Genomic DNA, 6,197 nt, shown 5'->3' on the forward strand with positions numbered 1-6,197 from the left:
GGCTGGAGCACAGGACCTCAGCTTTCTGAGTACCTGGGGTTACAGGCACTACGCCTGCCGAATTTTTTTTGTTTTTTTTGTAGAGATGAGGTCTCACTATGTTGCCTAAGCTGATCTTGAACTCTTGGCCTCAAATGACACTTTCACCTCAGCGTCCTAAAGTGCTGGGATTACCAGCGTGAGCCACTGTGCCTGGCTACACTTTTTGTTATATCACAGTATCACCCTCTCCCAGGGTTGCCTCTTTGTTATTAGCTCAGGGGATGCAGCACCTGGGGTTCAAAGTCATTACCACCTCCTGTTTGGACACAGAATCCTCTCCAGCTCCCCATCAACTATTTCCTCATTTTCTTTTATCTTCAGACTCATTAGATTGACCCCTCCCCTCAGCTGGCAAGCATGCACCATTGCCTTCTGTCCTAACGCCATCCTCCAGGGTCCCTGATGCCCATCAGCCATTATCTAATCTCTGTCCTTCCCTGAGTGTCTCAGCTCCTTGGAAGGGAGGCCTCATCATAGTCGTCAGCATCTGCCTGCACGCACATGCACTCCCCCCACCGGGGAGGACCTACCCGCACGTGCACCAGGCTCATGGATCGGGAGAACCAGGAAAACACAGCAGACAAGGCTGCTGACCTCCTGAAGCCTACATTCCAATGCAGAAGGCAGGAAATTGGCAGGCAGATAGGTAACTAAAAATGAGAAGTGCACATATTCTTGTAAAGTCCTATGAAGAAGACAAAAAGAGGCAATGAGACTGAGTAGGCTGGACATGGGATCTCACATCTGTAATCCTAGCACTTTGGGAGGCCAAAGTGGGGAAGGGTGGGACATCATCTGAGACCAGCATGGGCAACATAGTGAGTCTCCATCTCAAAAAAAAAAAAAAAAAAGAGAGCGAGAGAGAGAGGCTGAGAGAAAGTGAGAAAATGTACTTCAGTGAGTGTTCTTTCTGAAGCAACAACAGTGCCTGAAAGTTTGTTTATTTATTTATTTATTTGTTTGTTTGTTTTTGAGACAGAGTTTTACTCTTGTTGCCCAAGCTAGAGCACAGGGGAATGATTTTGGCTCACTGCAACTTCCCCTTCCCAGGTTCAAGCGATTTTCTTGCCTCAACCTCTCAAGGAACTGAGATTACAGGTGCTCGTCACCCCATCCAGCTAATTTTTGTATTTTTAGTAGAGATGGGGTTTCACCATGTTGGTCAGGCTGGTCTCAAACTCCTGACCTCAGGTGATGCACTCACCTCAGCCTCCCAAAGTGCTAGGATTACAGGCATGAGCCACCGCACCCAGCCTAGTGCCTGAAAGTTTAGAATGATCCAGATACGTGAGGAGTGGAACGGAGAGCAAGAGGGGCCCTGGGAAGAGAGACGCAGTGCCCAGGGCTAAGAAACCGCACGGCTTAGGGAAAGCAAGTGCGGGTGGGCGCCACGCCCCCCTCAGCCCTCCACGGCCTGGTTTCTTCCCCGGCCACCACCTTGGAAGCCACACTCTTCTCCTTTGTGAGCCCAGTGAGCGGGTTCTGCCATATTGATTAGTCCTCCCTCCTCTATTCCTCCTTCTTTGATCTTCTCTTCTGGAGCCACCCCCTCTTGTGACTTCCATGACTCAGAATGCCCCCACCCTCCCTGCATCCGTGCCCACTCCCTGCATCCGTGCCCACTCCCTGCCTGGCTCCTTTCCGGTGCTGTTTCCCTGACCGTCCTTCAGGTCTGCTTGACCTGAGTCTCCATTCTCACCCACTGCTCCCTCACTCCACACCAGAGGGTCAGAACATTTTCCGGGGTCATAGACTCCTTTGATTTCTCTGCTGGTCACTCTTCCCAGGAAAAAATAAGTGCACATAATACATATATATGATTTTTTTCATACATCATGATGAAGGGGTTTGAGGGTTCCACTAAGTGTTGTGAACTCCAAATTAAGAAGCTTCATTTCTTCATTGTCCCAGAAAGATTCCATCTATTTTCACAGTACTATCTATGTATAGCTTTTTTAAGTTGAAAACTGCACTGTAATCCTAGCAGTTTGGGAGGCCAAGGTGGACAGATCACTTGAGGTCAGGAGTTTGAGACCAGGCTGGGCAACATGGCAAAACCCCGTGTCTACTAAAAACACAAAAATTAACCAGGCGTGGTGGCAGGCACCTGTAATCCCAGCTACTCGGGAGGCTGAGGCAGGAGAATCGCTTGAACCAGGAAGGCGGAAATTGCAGTGAGCTGAGATTGCACCATTGCACTCCAGCCTGGGTGACAGAGTACGACTCCGTCTCAAAAAACAAAACAAAACAAACAAAACTCTGAAAATTCAGTTGGGTAGGGATGAATAGGCAGACACAGAGGATCCGTATGATACTGTAGTGGTGGATACATGTCATTGTACGTTTGTCACAGCCACAGAATATACAACACCAAGGGTAAAACCTGATGTGAACTGTGGGCTTCGGGTGATAATGACTTGTCAATGTAGGTTCCTCAACTATAGCGCATGTGCCACTCTGGTGGATGGTGTTGACAGTGGGGGAGGCTGTGCATGTGTAGGGGTAGCGGGTATATGGGACATCTTTTGAGCACCTTCTGCTCAATTTTGCTCTGAAGAACAAAGTTCTAAAACTGCTCTAAAAAATAAAGTCTGGCCAGGTGCAGTGGCTCACGTCTGTAATCCCAGCACTTTGGGAGGCCGAGGTGGGCAGATCGCCTGAGATCAGGAGTTTGAGACCAGCCTGGCCAACATGGCGAAACCCTGTCTCTACTAAAATTACAAAAATTAGCCGGGTGCGGTGGCAGGCACCTGTAATCCCAGCTACTCAGGAGGCAGAGGCAGGAGAATCACTGGAACCTGGGAAGTGGAGGCTGTAGTGAGCCGAGATCCCACCATTGCACTCCAGCCTGGGCATCAAGAGCAAGACTTTGTCTAAAAAGAAAATTTTTTAAAAGTCTGTTATTTTAAAAATGAACCATATACAGGAAAGATAACAAATTACATGTGAGAAGCTTGACAGATCATAAGTGGGAATTCCCGTGAAGCCACCACCCAGGTCAAAAACAAGCCCTAAGTGTGACCAGAAGCCTCCTCTTACCCTCTGCCAGTCACTGTCCTTGCCCACCCCCCAAGGAAGCTACCAGGCTGACCTGCACACCAGTGACCAGTTCTGCCTGTCATAAGTAGAATCATCTGCCATTGGCTCTTCAGGACACCTGGCTTCGTCAGTCTGTTATGCTTGTGAGATTCTACTTTCTTGGCTGTAGCAATGGTTCGCTCTGGCCCATTGCTGTGCAGCATTCATTGTCTGATGTCCCATAGTGTGTTTGGTGGACTTCTGTTTCAAGTTCTAGGCTATAATGAATAATGCAATTGTGAGCATTCTCGTACATGTCTTTTGGCGAACATATTGTACATATTTATTTTCTTTTTCTTTTTTTCTTTTTTTTTTGAGGCGCAGTTTTGCTCTTGTTGCCCAGGCTGGAGAGCAATGGCGTGATCTCAACTCACTGCAACCTCTGCCTCCTGAGTTCAAGCGATTCTCCTGCCTCAGCCTCTGGAGTAGCTGGGATTACAGGCATGCGCCACCATGACCGGCTAATTTTTGTATTTTTAGTAGAGATGGGTTTTCACCATGTTGGTCAGGCTGGTCTCAAACTCCTGACCTCAGGTGATCTGCCCGCCTCAGCCTCCCAAAGTGCTGGGATTACAGGCATGAACCACCATGCCCAGCCACACATTTATTTTTTATTTTAAAAAATTTTAGAGACAGGTGGAGTACGGTGGCTATTCACAGGTGCCATCATAGCACACTACAGCCTCAAATTTCTGACCTCAAGTGATCTTCCTGCCTCAGCTTCCCATGTAAGCTGGGACTACAGGCACATGCTACTGTGCTGGACTATACATATTTCTTTTTCTTTTCTTTTTTTCTTTTTTTTTTTTTTGAGGCGCAGTTTTGCTCTTGTTGCCCAGGCTGGAGAGCAATGGCGTGATCTCAACTCACTGCAACCTCTGCCTCCTGAGTTCAAGCGATTCTCCTGCCTCAGCCTCTGGAGTAGCTGGGATTACAGGCATGCGCCACCATGACCGGCTAATTTTTGTATTTTTAGTAGAGATGGGTTTTCACCATGTTGGTCAGGCTGGTCTCAAACTCCTGACCTCAGGTGATCTGCCCGCCTCAGCCTCCCAAAGTGCTGGGATTACAGGCATGAACCACCATGCCCAGCCACACATTTATTTTTTATTTTAAAAAAATTTTAGAGACAGGTGGAGTACGGTGGCTATTCACAGGTGCCATCATAGCACACTACAGCCTCAAATTTCTGACCTCAAGTGATCTTCCTGCCTCAGCTTCCCATGTAAGCTGGGACTACAGGCACATGCTACTGTGCTGGACTATACATATTTCTTTTTCTTTTCTTTTTTCTTTTTTTTTTTTTTTTGAGACAGAGTCTCACTCTGTCACCCAGGCTGGAGTGTAGTGGTGCAATCTCAGCTCACTGCAACCTCTGCCACACAGGTTCAAGTGATTCTCCTGCTTCAGCCTACCGAGTAGCTGGGATTACAGGCACCTGCCACCGCGCCCAGCTAATTTTTGTATTTTTAGTAGAGACAGGGTCTCACCATGTTGGCCAGGCTGGTCTTGAACTCCTGACCTTGTGATCAACCCACCTCAGCCTCCCAAAGCACTGGGATTACAGGTGTTAGCCGCCACGCCGGGCCAATTGTACATATTTCTGTTGAGTGTGTATTTAGGAGTGGAATTGCTGGGTCGTAGGAGATACATATGTTCAACGTACGTAGATAATTCTAAATAGCTTTCCAAAGTGATTGTACTCATTCACACACCCACCAGCAATGTGTGAGTACATCTCCATCCTTAACTGTATTGTCAGAATTTTTAACTTTCACCATTCAGGTATGTGTGTAATGACAGCTGGTTGTGGTTTTTATTTGTATTTCCCCAATGACTAATCCTGTAGAGGACATTTTTATGTGCTACTTGTTATTAATACACTAATATACTTTTTATTGGATTGCTTTTATATTATTGAGTTGTAGGAATTCTTTATATATATCCTGGATACTAGTCCTTTGTCAGACACATACTTTGTGAATATTTTCTCCTGGTGTATAGCTTGCCTATTTTATTTTCTTTCTTTCTTCTTTTTTGTTAGAGATAGTCTCACTCTGTCACCCAGGCTGCAGTGCAGTCGCACCATCATAGCTCATTGCAGCCTGAAACTCCTGGGCTCTAGCAATCCTCCTGCCTCAGCCTTCTGAGTAGCATGGACTACAAGCACAAGTCACCATGCCCAGCTCCTATTCTTTTTTTTTTTTTTGAGACAAAGTTTCACTCTTGTTGCCTAGGCTGGAGTGCAATGGCACGATCTCAGCTCACCACAACCTCTGCCTCAAGGGTTCAAGCAGTTTTCCTGCCTCAGCCTCCCAAATAGCTGAGATTACAGGATGCGCCACCATGCCTGGCTAATTTTGTATTTTTAGTAGAGGCAGGGTTTTTCCATGTTAGGCTAGTTTAGGCTAGTCTAACCAACATCGGGGATCCGCTGGCCTCGGCCTCCCAAAGTGTTGGGATTACAGGCACGAGCCACTGTGCCCGCCCTATTTTCTTTTCTTCTTTTTTGAGACAGAGTCTCACACTGTTGTCCAGGCTGGAATGCAGTGGCACGATCTCTGCTCATTGCGGCCTCCGCCTCCTGGGTTCAAGCAATTCTTCTGCCTCAGCCTCCCGAGTAGCTGGGATTACAGGCATGTGCCATCATCACATCTGGCTACTTTTTGTATTTTTAGTGGAGACGGGGGTTTCTCCATGTTGGCCAGGCTGGTCTCAAACCCCTGACCTCAGGTGATCCACCCGCCTCGGCCTCCCAAAGTGCTGGGATTACAGGCGTGAGCCACCACGCCTGGCCTAACTTTGTTCTTTTTTGAAGTGTTTTGAGAAAAAAACACTTTGCATTTCTATATACATTTTAGAATCAGCTTGTCAACTTCTATCAAAAAAACGATTACTGAGATTTTGGTCGAGATTGTGTTGAATGTATAGAGAACTGGAATCTTAAAAATAAGTCTCATCCTGAATTGTTTACTTATCTCCCCTATTCAATTGTGCACCAAAACTTGCTCTTACTGATGTATATTCTGTCTTAGGCAGAGTACCATTATCTACTATCCTGCCTGACCTTGCAACTG

This window comes from Trachypithecus francoisi, unplaced genomic scaffold (assembly GCF_009764315.1).
Source record: "Trachypithecus francoisi isolate TF-2019V2 unplaced genomic scaffold, Tfra_2.0 Lachesis_group17, whole genome shotgun sequence".
Lineage (NCBI taxonomy): Eukaryota > Metazoa > Chordata > Mammalia > Primates > Cercopithecidae > Trachypithecus > Trachypithecus francoisi.